This window comes from Drosophila willistoni, unplaced genomic scaffold, assembly GCF_018902025.1.
Source record: "Drosophila willistoni isolate 14030-0811.24 unplaced genomic scaffold, UCI_dwil_1.1 Seg79.1, whole genome shotgun sequence".
Lineage (NCBI taxonomy): Eukaryota > Metazoa > Arthropoda > Insecta > Diptera > Drosophilidae > Drosophila > Drosophila willistoni.
In genome coordinates, this window is record NW_025814692.1 from 99,527 (window position 1) to 114,727 (window position 15,201).

At 36.6% G+C, this 15,201-nt stretch overlaps 2 long non-coding RNA genes across 6 annotated transcripts; both read left to right on the top strand.

Moving 5' to 3' along the window:
- The first annotated feature begins 2,026 nt into the window (after positions 1–2,026).
- LOC111519678 lies at positions 2,027–2,882 on the top strand. Of its 3 annotated transcripts, XR_006955346.1 has the most exons (4): positions 2,027–2,055; positions 2,111–2,286; positions 2,346–2,438; positions 2,501–2,882. It is a non-coding gene; the product is annotated as an uncharacterized LOC111519678 (long non-coding RNA). The 3 variants fall into 3 exon arrangements; XR_006955345.1 differs by lacking the exon at positions 2,027–2,055 and having other exon boundaries at positions 2,103–2,286; XR_006955347.1 differs by lacking the exon at positions 2,027–2,055 and having other exon boundaries at positions 2,103–2,286; positions 2,353–2,438.
- Positions 2,883–5,185: 2,303 nt separating this feature from the next.
- LOC111518496 lies at positions 5,186–6,041 on the top strand. Of its 3 annotated transcripts, XR_002723979.2 has the most exons (4): positions 5,186–5,214; positions 5,270–5,445; positions 5,505–5,597; positions 5,660–6,041. It is a non-coding gene; the product is annotated as an uncharacterized LOC111518496 (long non-coding RNA). The 3 variants fall into 3 exon arrangements; XR_002723980.2 differs by lacking the exon at positions 5,186–5,214 and having other exon boundaries at positions 5,248–5,445; positions 5,512–5,597; XR_006955344.1 differs by lacking the exon at positions 5,186–5,214 and having other exon boundaries at positions 5,250–5,445.
- The last annotated feature ends 9,160 nt before the right edge of the window (positions 6,042–15,201 follow it).

Consider the following 15,201-nt stretch of genomic DNA (forward strand, 5'->3'; position numbering starts at 1 on the left):
TGGGCAGCTGTGTATTTTGTGCCCAGGCTCGTTACGTACGTAATTTCCTTGACCTGCTCTTTAGGTGCCTCTGTGTGATGATTTAGGCTTCCGCTCTTCTTATGGTAAAGCGGCGATGTTACCTGGCTTGCTGCATCAGCTATGTCGTAGATCCATTTGCTAAAAGATTCCATTGATGGTATCTTAGTGTCTTTGGGAAACATTGCCCACTGGAGCTTCAGTTGTGTGGGGATTTTCTTTAGTTGCTCTTGTACGAGCATTGGGTTCTGCATGTAACCTGTGAGCCCACATGCTTCCATCGTTGAGTAGATGTTTCGTAAGTGGTTCAAGCTTATCTTTTATTGCGGGTAGTTGCCGCGTTTTTTCCAGTAAGTTGTGCAAAATATGCTCTGGCCGACCGAAACACATACGTAATGTTTGTATGATTTCAGGGACCATTGCTGGTAAAAAGAGTTTGGATTGAACTAACTCACGTGCTTTTCCCTTTAGGCTAGCTTGCAGCCGCATAAGATTTTCTGCATTCGTATACCCGGCGATTTCCGAACTTGTCTGGAAACTACTGTATAATAGAGATTTTCTAGATAGTACGATGCCCTATTTGGATTATCCGTAAAATTCCAGGGCGCCCTCGGCGTAGCACTTAGGTGCGGTTGTTCGCGTGTCGTAGCACGCGTGTTCTTTGAGGTTAGGAACGGCAGCTGCGGTGCCTCGTGATCGTAATGACACGTGTCACGTACAGCTGAGTGTGTGACCATCGCTTTTTGTTTTTGATCCGGTTCTGGTAGCGGCCCCGTTGGTTTTGCTGGTGACGAAGTAGCCTGAGGTTCGCCTGCTCGTGTGGTATTTCCGAGCGTTGCTCAATATGGTTGTGATGACTTCCGTTGACACGTTAACGCAGTCGCAGTTCCAGCTGTTCTCAGATTTCTCGTCTATTACTCCAACGCAGTCGAAATGATACCAGGAACAGCATCGATTGCATTGCACCATGCGGTCATTGTCTTTCTGCATGCATTTCTTGCAAAGATATATTCCACTTGATAATTCTTTTGTTGCCATGGTCTACCAATGTGTTATACTTTTAAGCGATGTTGATTAGTTACGTGACCTACATATGTAGGTCGTAAACGGTTGACCGTTGAGGTTATGTATCACAATTTAGTGATTGGTTATGCAATCATCGAGGGTAACCGTCGAGTTGAGTTAATTAATTAACTTTTTCGGTTCCTTTAGTGGTTTACCACTGTTAGATTAATGTAGAATTAATCTGTAGAATTAATTTATAGAATTAATTCATGGCCTTTATGGCGTAATTTATAGAATTAATTTATAGAATTAATTCCTGGCATAATTCATAGAATTGTTGAGTTTGGCGCTAAGGTTCGATGTTTTAGCGGGCCCACAAGAAAACACTTTACTTCTCACGTGATACTTCATTTATTTCGTCCACTTGTATTTCTTATGCTAATGGTAAGCTAACTGGGTGTGTGTATGGTGTGTGTGCCGTATGCGAGTCGTTATTATGCGAGCCGGTAGTTGAGCCGCTATAAATTAATCGCCCTTACTCGCGGTTGTAACCAAACTGTTCTGTCCGCCGCTTAGTAACAAGTATAGAAGCTAACATGTAAGCTTAAAGCGCAAGATGCAACGGTTAATTTCCCAGCACGTAGGCTGGCGCTTAAGTATAAGTATGAAAGAGGAAGAGTGATATGGTGGCTGCGTCGGGTCTGCTGGGCAGTTATCGGATTTCGGCGGCAACAACAAGTCTGCATTTATATTTATGTCAACGTAAACTATGTAAATTTTTAAAATCGAAGCAGCCGGGTTTTAGTCACCTGTCATTCGAAAAGTTGATATACCTGAGACGAAGCCAGAGAAAGTCAGTTAAGTTTGAGTTCTCACTAGAGCACACAGCTCGAAAATCAAAATTCAACACAGTTTTTTTTTCGGCAAATAAACACTTTATTTATCTTAGATATAAGCGTAAAGATATATATTTTTTTTTTTTTTACTTTTATAAAAAATGAAAAAAAAGACTCAAAAAAAATCGGAAAAAAGGTGAATAAATTTCCTAAAAATCAATATTTGCTAATAAACTGACGAAAGTATTCAGGTATTTAATTTAATCTGCTTTGGCGTGCATATTTTGGAAAACCATAGAGCCGAATTGTAGGAGCCGTTATTAAAACATTACATTAAATATACATTAATACAGAACAATGTACCAGGTACGCCTGTACTGATCTGTCTGTCTCTTGTTTTACCTACACACGTGAACACTCACCCAGTGTAAGTCAAGGTTTTTGTATTTTAACTAAACATATTTGAATATAATTACCAACTTGCAGCTTGCAGGACGAATAATAATGGACGTTGATTATAATATTTCTAAATACTGAACCATCGACGATCATCACATCCTGAACACGAATCTACACAGGGTAAGCTACGAAGATTAGAATTTTTATAAATGAATTTTATAATTTTTTTTCTCACCTAATAGACTCATCCACAAACACGTTAAAGATACACAGAAAGCGAGTAGTAGGTTCGATACACAAATATATACGATACATTTGATGTATTCATCATACTGATACAAGTTGGTTCAATACACTTATACACGTTGGAAATACACAGAAGGCGAGTGTGATCTATTCATCATGCTGATTGGTGTGTAACACTTAAATCGATGAATCTATAAAGACTTTTGAGATACACTGGTCGAGTGTTAAGTTGTTCTATGCCGAAATACACACGAAGATTGACGATTCATTGAAGTGAGACGCGGAGACATTTGAAGTATACATCATTCTGATTCGGATTGGTGCATTTGTAACTGAACTATATAACAAATAAATATATTTTGATACTTACATTATAAATTGTGCATTTTCTTTTGATACAGATCAGTTCACAGAGCAAGTATTAGTATTTCGAATGTGTAGACTCTTGCATCGAACTGAATGAAGTAACTACCACAGAAAATTAATCATTGATTCTCTTGGTCAGCTGTTGTTGTGGCTACAATTTGCTCTGGCCAAATTTATGCAATGCAGCAAGTTTGCCCATAATTGAGACCAAGGGAAACTGCAGGATATTAATTTAGAGTTTGCACTAACATTTTGATTACTTCACATGTCTGGAGGATGCACTTCAACGATAAGTGGAAGAAAGCAGTGTGTTATTAACACATACGCACATACGCATAGCCATAGAAATATTGTATATATTGACACATACACAAATGTAGGTATATATTTTGAGATGGCTTAAAAAGCCAAAATCTTAATACTAATTAAAATTATACAAAGGCAAATTACTTGGGGCCAATTAGGATGAACAGGACATGGACATGTGTCACATTTTAAGCGGTATTTTATAGCCAAAAAGAAGAGGGGGAAGTTGAAAGTCTGAAAATTTAATTCGTAACATAACCCAACGACTCATATGTATGTATATACATACATATGTTTGTATATCTGTCATAAGCTGCTACTTAAGTGCTTGGATTAATCCTTTTTACTGGTTCTGAGACCTGCATAGAAAACGTGTCTGGTCCTGTAATTACAATGTAATTGCAACTGCATCTAAGAAAATTTAATGATTATTACATTCGAGAATTTAATATGTGAAATGAAAAGATCATTATCCAAGTAAAGGATAAAGAAACAAAAGATGCCCTAACTTGGCTTATGATTTGATACAACTAAACACAACATTTGACGCTTTCATTAGAAAATTTAAATATTTTAGATGATTGTATGTATTATTCACATATTCTTTAAGGAAATAATGAAGGATGTATAAAGGAACTAACCATTATTTTACATTTTTTCAACTTACATGAGTTTACTTATATTTATTTGAACCAAATATCTAAGAACTATATTTTAGATGGCATTTCCCAACTTATTCTAATTAAGTAAATTAAGCGCCGACTTTTATATCTTTGTTTTAAGCAGGTGTGAAATAATATTAAATCCGCTTGAGGTGAAGGTTGAATCGCCTTAAACATATTGAATACCTCTGAACATTTGACTTTATAGGGATTATAAAGTAAGCTTATCTAATAAGTTTTATTTTTGTTGTAATATTGTAATATATAATTGTTTAATTAGTTGTACTTTTTCAAATATTTCTAACCCTACTAAAGATAATGGAAAAAAGTTTTGTTAACTACAATATCGGATAATGTTGAGGATCGAGTGGATTGCGTTAAATTATAAGTTTATCTTTATTAAGTGTCCATACACTTTCAAGGGCGAAAAAGGAAGAAACAAAATATACAGAGTTACAAAGCATCTTATATCACAATTTAGTGATTGGTTATGCAATCATCGAGGGTAACCGTCGAGTTGAGTTAATTAATTAACTTTTTCGGTTCCTTTAGTGGTTTACCACTGTTAGATTAATGTAGAATTAATCTGTAGAATTAATTTATAGAATTAATTCATGGCCTTTATGGCGTAATTTATAGAATTAATTTATAGAATTAATTCCTGGCATAATTCATAGAATTGTTGAGTTTGGCGCTAAGGTTCGATGTTTTAGCGGGCCCACAAGAAAACACTTTACTTCTCACGTGATACTTCATTTATTTCGTCCACTTGTATTTCTTATGCTAATGGTAAGCTAACTGGGTGTGTGTATGGTGTGTGTGCCGTATGCGAGTCGTTATTATGCGAGCCGGTAGTTGAGCCGCTATAAATTAATCGCCGTTACTCGCGGTTGTAACCAAACTGTTCTGTCCGCCGCTTAGTAACAAGTATAGAAGCTAACATGTAAGCTTAAAGCGCAAGATGCAACGGTTAATTTCCCAGCACGTAGGCTGGCGCTTAAGTATAAGTATGAAAGAGGAAGAGTGATATGGTGGCTGCGTCGGGTCTGCTGGGCAGTTATCGGATTTCGGCGGCAACAACAAGTCTGCATTTATATTTATGTCAACGTAAACTATGTAAATTTTTAAAATCGAAGCAGCCGGGTTTTAGTCACCTGTCATTCGAAAAGTTGATATACCTGAGACGAAGCCAGAGAAAGTCAGTTAAGTTTGAGTTCTCACTAGAGCACACAGCTCGAAAATCAAAATTCAACACAGTTTTTTTTTCGGCAAATAAACACTTTATTTATCTTAGATATAAGCGTAAAGATATATATATTTTTTTTTTTTACTTTTATAAAAAATGAAAAAAAAGACTCAAAAAAATCGGAAAAAAGGTGAATAAATTTCCTAAAAATCAATATTTGCTAATAAACTGACGAAAGTATTCAGGTATTTAATTTAATCTGCTTTGGCGTGCATATTTTGGAAAACCATAGAGCCGAATTGTAGGAGCCGTTATTAAAACATTACATTAAATATACATTAATACAGAACAATGTACCAGGTACGCCTGTACTGATCTGTCTGTCTCTTGTTTTACCTACACACGTGAACACTCACCCAGTGTAAGTCAAGGTTTTTGTATTTTAACTAAACATATTTGAATATAATTACCAACTTGCAGCTTGCAGGACGAATAATAATGGACGTTGATTATAATATTTCTAAATACTGAACCATCGACGATCATCACATCCTGAACACGAATCTACACAGGGTAAGCTACGAAGATTAGAATTTTTATAAATGAATTTTATAATTTTTTTTCTCACCTAATAGACTCATCCACAAACACGTTAAAGATACACAGAAAGCGAGTAGTAGGTTCGATACACAAATATATACGATACATTTGATGTATTCATCATGCTGATACAAGTTGGTTCATAACACTTATACACGTTGGAAATACACAGAAGGCGAGTGTGATCTATTCATCATGCTGATTGGTGTGTAACACTTAAATCGATGAATCTATAAAGACTTTTGAGATACACTGGTCGAGTGTTAAGTTGTTCTATGCCGAAATACACACGAAGATTGACGATTCATTGAAGTGAGACGCGGAGACATTTGAAGTATACATCATTCTGATTCGGATTGGTGCATTTGTAACTGAACTATATAACAAATAAATATATTTTGATACTTACATTATAAATTGTGCATTTTCTTTTGATACAGATCAGTTCACAGAGCAAGTATTAGTATTTCGAATGTGTAGACTCTTGCATCGAACTGAATGAAGTAACTACCACAGAAAATTAATCATTGATTCTCTTGGTCAGCTGTTGTTGTGGCTACAATTTGCTCTGGCCAAATTTATGCAATGCAGCAAGTTTGCCCATAATTGAGACCAAGGGAAACTGCAGGATATTAATTTAGAGTTTGCACTAACATTTTGATTACTTCACATGTCTGGAGGATGCACTTCAACGATAAGTGGAAGAAAGCAGTGTGTTATTAACACATACGCACATACGCATAGCCATAGAAATATTGTATATATTGACACATACACAAATGTAGGTATATATTTTGAGATGGCTTAAAAAGCCAAAATCTTAATACTAATTAAAATTATACAAAGGCAAATTACTTGGGGCCAATTAGGATGAACAGGACATGGACATGTGTCACATTTTAAGCGATATTTTATAGCCAAAAAGAAGAGGGGGAAGTTGAAATTCTGAAAATTTAATTCGTAACATAACCCAACGACTCATATGTATGTATATACATACATATGTTTGTATATCTGTCATAAGCTGCTACTTAAGTGCTTGGATTAATCCTTTTTACTGGTTCTGAGACCTGCATAGAAAACGTGTCTGGTCCTGTAATTACAATGTAATTGCAACTGCATCTAAGAAAATTTAATGATTATTACATTCGAGAATTTAATATGTGAAATGAAAAGATCATTATCCAAGTAAAGGATAAAGAAACAAAAGATGCCCTAACTTGGCTTATGATTTGATACAACTAAACACAACATTTGACGCTTTCATTAGAAAATTTAAATATTTTAGATGATTGTATGTATTATTCACATATTCTTTAAGGAAATAATGAAGGATGTATAAAGGAACTAACCATTATTTTACATTTTTTCAACTTACATGAGTTTACTTATATTTATTTGAACCAAATATCTAAGAACTATATTTTAGATGGCATTTCCCAACTTATTCTAATTAAGTAAATTAAGCGCCGACTTTTATATCTTTGTTTTAAGCAGGTGTGAAATAATATTAAATCCGCTTGAGGTGAAGGTTGAATCGCCTTAAACATATTGAATACCTCTGAACATTTGACTTTATAGGGATTATAAAGTAAGCTTATCTAATAAGTTTTATTTTTGTTGTAATATTGTAATATATAATTGTTTAATTAGTTGTACTTTTTCAAATATTTCTAACCCTACTAAAGATAATGGAAAAAAGTTTTGTTAACTGTAAATTATAAGTTTATCTTTATTAAGTGTCCATACACTTTCAAGGGCGGAAAAGGAAGAAACAAAATATACAGAGTTACAAAGCATCTTATATCGATAACCTACAAGCTTAGTACAATCGATATAACCAGGGATAAATACAGGGCTGCAAACAGAAACATATGATTTTTTCAACACCCTTCCTCAATATGATTCTGTGTGCCATTACTTTCTTAGTTTAAATTCAATAACTTGACACAATGATTATGCTTTTGCTTAGTCAAATTTTTCGTTAATATATCAGCTACCATGTCCTTAGTTGATATACAGTCCAGATCAATATCGCCTCTTGTAACAACTTCTCGAACGAAATGATGTCTGATGTTAATGTGTTTCGATCGAGCATGAAACACAGGATTCTTGGCCAGAGAATGAGCACTCAAATTGTCTCCAAACAATTTCGTAGATGTCCCAGCGTCTCCACATCCAATCTCGATCAACAATCGCCTCAAATGCAAAGCCTCTTTCGCCGCTGAAGACCTAGCCATGTATTCGGCCTCTGTGCTGCTCAACGCCACACTGCATTGTTTTTCTGACTTCCAGGAAATAGGGCCACCTGCCAAGAAAAACACGTACCCTGTGTACGATTTGCGGTTGCTCACATCACCACCCCAATCTGCGTCAGCGTATCCCGTAAGAGCATCTCCACACGATCGGTAGTGCAACTTAAGATCCTTCGTTGCCGCCAAATACCTCATAACATGCTTAACTGCTGCAACATGTTCACTGTGAGGTTCCTTATTCCTTTGCGCTAATTTGATAACTGAACGGTAGATATCAGGTCTTGATGTTAATGCAAGCCACATCAACTCTCCGATTGCTGACTGATACATTGTCACATCCTGTATGACACATTTCTCGTCACAGCACGCCACCCGGAAACCAGCATCCAATGGAGTAGCAACTTCTCGACACACTGCCTGTATCATCATTTCGGTCTACTTGCATGCCCAAAAACTCTCGTAACGGACCCTTATCGACGCATTCGAATTTCATCGCAATTGTTGCCTTGATTGCGATCATGTCATCCATCTTTTGGCAAGCTATAAGTAAATCATCTACATATATTAGTACCAAACAAAGTCTACCTTTTATATCCTGTTGATAAAGGCACGGCTCGTTCTTGGAAGAAGTGAATCCAAGATCACATAGTGCTGTATTCAACTTGGCATTCCACTCCCTTACTGCTTGTTTCAATCCATATATAGCTTTATTCAGCCTCAACACCTGTTCTGAATTTGCCTTATCCACATATCCCTGAGGCTGCCTCATATAGACGACTTCGTTTAGGTCACTGTTAAGATAGGCTGTGCACACATCCATTTGGTGCAGATATAGCTTCAGATCCGCTGCTATAGCCAAAACTAGTCGTATCGTTTCGTAACGACACACTGGTGAGAAGGTTTCGGTATAATCGACGCCGTATATCTGTGAGCACCCTTTAGCCACCAACCGAGACTTATACCGCTCCACGCTTCCATCGCCACTCCGTTTGATAGTATATACCCACTTTGAATCAATCGCTTTTTGTCTCTTGGGTAAATCTGCCAGTGTCCATGTCTTATTTGCCAACAGAGCTTCATATTCCTTATCCATAGCAGTCTTCCAGAATAAAGATTGCTTACCTTGCATCGCATCATCAAACGTGTGTGGCAAATCCAGTTCCTTTACATGTAACTTGTTTACATCATCTGAACTCTCATCATCGAAATCTTCAGCGCTAACAAATTCCTCATTTTCCAGATCAATTTTACTTGATTCGCTTTTGATACCAGTGAATATCCTACGATTCGATATTCTCTGCCTGAAACTTGCTTCGTCGTGTCTTATTTAATGCAACTGCTATCGATCCAAAAATGCGCATACCCTGCACATTGGGTTTCGTTCCAGTCCATGCCTCATAAGGTGTCATACCAACTAAAGCTGCTGTTGGTGATCTGTTTCGAATGTAACACGCTGTCATTATTGCCTCTGCCCAGAGAAACTCCTGCATATCCGCGTGTACAAGCAAACATCTAGCCATCTCGACTAGCGTCCGGTTTGCTCGTTCAGCCACTCCATTCTGTTGAGGGCTATATGGAACCGTCAACTGACGCACAATTCCATGATCCTTTAAGTACCCATCAAAACGCCTGTTGATGAATTTTCGGCCGTTGTCACTTCTTATTGCCTTCAATTTTTGGCCAGTCTGTCTTTATGCCATCTCTTTAAATTCCACGAATTTCTCGAATACTTCATCCTTCGATTTTAGACAATAAGCAAATTTTCGTCTCGACATGTCGTCTATGAATGTACAAAAAATATGAAGAACCGCCTAGGGAACGTTGCTTAAAAGGTCCACATACATCGGTATGTACCAATTCCAAAAGATGCTGAGCTCTATGTTCAGACGCTGACGGGAAAGGTTGAGTATCAATCTTGCTTCTCATACAAGTCACACATGGCATCTTCTCGGAAAAATCCACATTTTCCATGCCAGTCACCATCCTGCGTTTAACACTATTCATCAGACTTACATAATTCAAATGACTATACCTGTAGTGCCAATCTTCTGCACTTATTTGTTTCGCTCCAAAGCATCGATTGCCTGTCTCCTTAAACACAAAGAGCTTTCCTTGTCTCTCTACTATTAGCACCATCAACCGTCGCTGAATTTTTGTCGAAAGTCACAGTGCATCGCCTATCGACTGCTCGATCAACCGACATAAAATTCGTCTCCAAACCTGGTAAGTGCAAAACATACTCCAATTTCAGCTCACAAAATCCTGTTTGTACAAGCACGTCACCTCCCTTTTATGACGTGGTTGTTGGCCAATACAACATCTTCCTCATGTGCAACATAATTCGCAAACATACTGCGCCTGCCACATAAATGAGCCGTTGCTCCCGAATCCACACACCAGCTCGAAGCATCTAGATTTCCTGCCTGTGCCGCAGCTAGAACAGTGTACGATCGATATTGTGATTGCCAATTTTCCTTTGGCTTTTCTTGAAACTTTGCGCAGTCCCTCTTATAGTGACCTCGTTGCCCACAACTGTAGCACTCTTTATCCACCAGAGACCTCTTCTTACGAGTTGGATTTTTTCGCACATTTGCCTGGTATGCCCGTTGCTCTTCTGGGGTTGACATTCTCTCGTTATTCCTGCGGTCTCCTTCTTCCAGCAACTTAATCCTTAGACTGTCCCAAGAAGGAAGACTATCACGAGTCTCCATCGCAATAACAAAGTTTTCGTATTCCTTTGGCAAACTTGAAAGTAATATGATTACCGCTAGTTCGTCTTCTAGCTTAATATTCACTTCAGCAAGTTTGTCCTTAGTAGAGAAGAACATATTGAGATAGTCGCTCATCTTGTCCTCTTTCAGCTGCAACCCAAGCAACTTTTTATATAGCGACACCCTCCGGACTGGTCCGCTTGGTTCGTACGTTTCCTTGAGTTTATCCCATGCTTCCTTTGCTGTAGCACAATTCTTGAGGTAAACCAACTGAGACGGTCTTACACTCAGCATTATCGTCGCCAACGCTTTCTGATTCTGTGCATCCCACACAGCAACCGCATTCGCTTCCGTAGGCCTCGTCCTGCCTATGGAGTTCCATAATTCCGCATGGATCAACACGCTGCGCATTTGAACGGACCAGGAATCATAATTGCCCTCCTCCAACTTTTCTATTTGGTAAAAAGAACTCATATTTTACCACGCGCCCTATGCCGTGTGTCTTTCCGAACAATTACCTTTCGCCAGCCGCGAAATATCTACTTAAACTTTTAACACAAATCCTCCTGCCCACACTCGCGTGTATCTGGGCCCATAACCTGTTGAGGATCGAGTGGATTGCGTTAAATTATAAGTTTATCTTTATTAAGTGTCCATACACCTTCAAGGGCGGAAAAGGAAGAAACAAAATATACAGAGTTACAAAGCATCTTATATCGATAACCTACAAGCTTATTACAATCGATATAACCAGGGATAAATACAGGGCTGCAAACAGAAACATATGGTATTTTCAACAGATAAATAAGAAAAACAGGAACAGAATACTTTCAAATATAAACTCTAGTTCCAGTATCTTTATTTAAATAAAAATGTTATGTTTAAAGATCAATCCAAACATAATTTAAGTGTTATTACCTTGCATCATAGGTTCTTTTGGTATTTAAGATTTTATAATGAAAGTTAAGAAACATTTAAATAAAATCTCTTGTATCTTATCATTTAATTAAAGCAATTTATATAAAACATTATAAATATTTATATATACACACAACCAACAACCAAAATTTAAGACACATTTAACTTATTATAGCAAATAATACTTTATTTTATGTCAGGCATAACATCTGAACTTTTGCTTTAGGTATACAAAATATAAATATTTTAGATTTGAGTTTTTTTGATACAATTATCCTAAACGGAAAAATCAGTTCACTAAATAACATATATACATAAAATAAAGTTACTAAAGAGCATTTGAATTGGCACTTTAAGAATTTCACAACTCTATCTCTTCATTCCCTTTTAACCATTTATATATAACAGTCTTTATTAGTCGTCGGACGACAATTACATTGGGGACTAGGCTTATTACAATGCCTAAGGATATTTAGTCCTTTAGACTATTTAAGTATTTTTACCCAACGGGCATAAATTTAAATTGCAATTTACTTGAGGCTTTTCAGCAATGAACAATTTGAAATTTCCCAGATTATTTTGCTTGTGTGGCTTTTGTTTTAATGTAATTGTGTGTTTTGTTTGATTGTGAGTTAAATATGTGAAAATTGTGTGCTTATTTGTGAATAATTGAATGCCTAAATTTCAATAGAAAATATTTTGGAAATTGCTTGAGTATAATATGAATTTAATTGGCCAAAGAAATTGACAATAGGTGAACTAAAAAATATGATTTAGTATGTTTTCTTCATGTGAATTGTTCAACAGTTTTCTACCGACACACACATATCAACATAAAGGCAACTTACAGAGGAACGACGCTGGTACGTCGCTCCATCAAAAATCCGGTTTTTTTCATCGTCTGCAAAGTAAAACGGACGGGGTGAGACGGTGTTGGCTAAGCAGGCCAACTCACTGTTTTCTCGAATCGCCTGCCACACGGTCGTGATTCCGCTTAAGGTTTGATAGGGCCGGTTGCGGTCGTCCGATCAGGGGGGTGAGGGGCGCCAGTTGCTCCTCCCGCCTCTCTCGCGCATTCCTGTGTGGTAGTGGGGTGGTCGCACACCCACCAACATCAACATCGATAACTGAAGCAGCTTAGATAACTGAAGGAAAATTATTATACTGGCTTGAGTCATCTCGCATTTTTGTATTTTGCGTTTTTGCTGCTTTTTTGTCTCCCACTTTGTATACAGCTGGATAATCTGACTCGTGGTGCGGACATCAGCTGTGCACTGGTCAGGCAAACCCGGGCCTAAAAGCCCCGATTTTGGCACCTGCCAACTCCGCGGAGTGCGTCGAAAGCTTTTAAGCTAACAAGGGGAACTTCAGGTATGCGAATCACCGATTTGGATGAATTTTGGATATGTTGTAGAATACCCCGTCATTTGAAGCTGTGTGAAATATTTCAGCGCACTATTCTATATTTTAATAATAAATCGACTTTAAAGTTATAGCTTTGGTGACTTATAAGTAAAACATAAGGTAAAAAAATACGGGAGATAATCAAGTTTTTCAAATTACGGAGGCGGAAAAGGGCGTGGCAAAATTTTTATACATGAAAAATGTGTGCATTTACTAAGCGAATATACATACCAAATATGGTGTCTCTAGCTGGAATAGTTTTTGAGATTAACGCTTTTTTTTAAATTGCGGGGGCGGAAAGGGGCGTGTCATAAATTTGAAATAAACTTGATCACTCTACATACTACACGAGTCTACATACCAAATTTGGTGGCTCTAGCTCTTACAGTCTCCGAGATCTAGGTGTTCATACGGACAGACGGACGGACAGACGGACGGACAGACGGACATGGCTAGATCGACTCGGTTGTTGATCCTGATCAAGAATATATATATCTTGTGAGGTCGGAGATGCTTCCTTCTGCCTGTTACATACATTTTGGCGACTTTAATATAGCATTTCACCCTATGGGTGTATGGTATAAAAACTGCGGCCCACAATATATGAGTTACACATTTCTTTAATATAACATCCGCTGTTCCATTTTTGTATAGGTTTTCCAAAGAAATTTTTTTAGGTTTGTAAATATATGTTTATATCGAATGCAAAAAGTAAAATTTATTAAAAAACATTTTAATGAAATCTTTGTAAATATAAATGAAATCATCTACAAAGTATGGGCTAATCTATACCCTTAACTGGTTCACTTATTTTGATAATTTAAAAGTGGTTAAAAGAAAAACTCACTTAAAACATTTAAAATATATTAAACCAGCGATGTTTCCCAAAGGAGTATCATAGATAAGGTATACTACATTTAAAATTTGCCATGGCCTTTCAAATGTACAAGAAATTCATCCTTTTTCCATCACACAAACACACACGCAGAATATTATAATATCTTTTCTTTCTTCTCCTTTTAAATGTCATGCATTTCTGAAGCATTTGAATCGTTTTACCATTTCAGTAGAAAGTGTTGACAGTTAAGCAGAAAATACTCGCAGAAAAAAAAGTACAAGAAAAAAACAGAATCTAAATTAACGTAATGTAATTTGACATTTCGGCAAATTCGGAAACAACTTCAAACTGAAACTTTTTGACATTTATTGGACATTTATTGCATGGGTTTGCAAAACGAATCAGATGACACACATACTCACCTACAGGGAGATAGTGAAAAAGTTAAGTAAGAAATATAATAGTTGTATATGTATATTCGCATACACTGACATTAATTTGGGCAATTTTGAGACAAATTTCTACAACTTTTCAACAAGCTAACCTTTCAAACGACCCTTGCAAAGTTTTCATTATATGTGGTTTCTCTATCTCAGCATCAGGGAAAACTTTTACTACATCTTCTCCTTTTCCTCACTTTCAAGCCAAACAAACTCCTTCCTTTCCATCTTCAAGGTAAAATCCCATTTACAACTTCATTTCGAGAATGCAAGAGGTGGGGATAAGAATGTGTTGTTGTTGTTATACGAAGCATATGTCGTATTAAATTTTCTTGCGGTGTTGCCGCAATAAATCTCAATTGAATATGGAAATATTCAAGTTGAATTTAAGAACAATGTGAATGTGGCTTACAAAAGGAAGTTCAAACACCAATATCTCTATATAAGAACCTATTAAAAAATTGTTACTTTAAATCTTAAAACATGTTTAAGTGTGCTTACACGAATACACATTCCCGCATAAGAAATATAATTTTTACAGGATATCACATTGTCCAATTTTTATCGCTCACTTGTGTAGCGAATTTTTTTAAGTGGCATGAACATCGTTGCGTGTTTTTGACAATTTCCAATTCCCTCTTTTTTCTCATTCTCCGCCTCTCCCTTATCGTCTTTTTCTACAATTGTTGCACAATTTTTTAATTTGTTGCTTTGCGAAAAACTGAAAAATGGTTTAGAGAATTTTAATCTAAAATGGGTGGGTAGAAAACTGTTGAACAATTCACATGAACAAACCATACTAAACCATATTTTTTGGTTCAAATATTGTCAATTTCTTTAGCCAATTAAATTCATATTATACTCAAGCAATTTCAAAAATATTTTCTATTGAAATTTATGCATTCAATTATCCACAAATAATCACACAATTTTCACATATTTAACTCACAATCAGACAAAACACACAATTCCATAAAAACAAAAGCCACACAAGCAAAATAATCTGGGAAA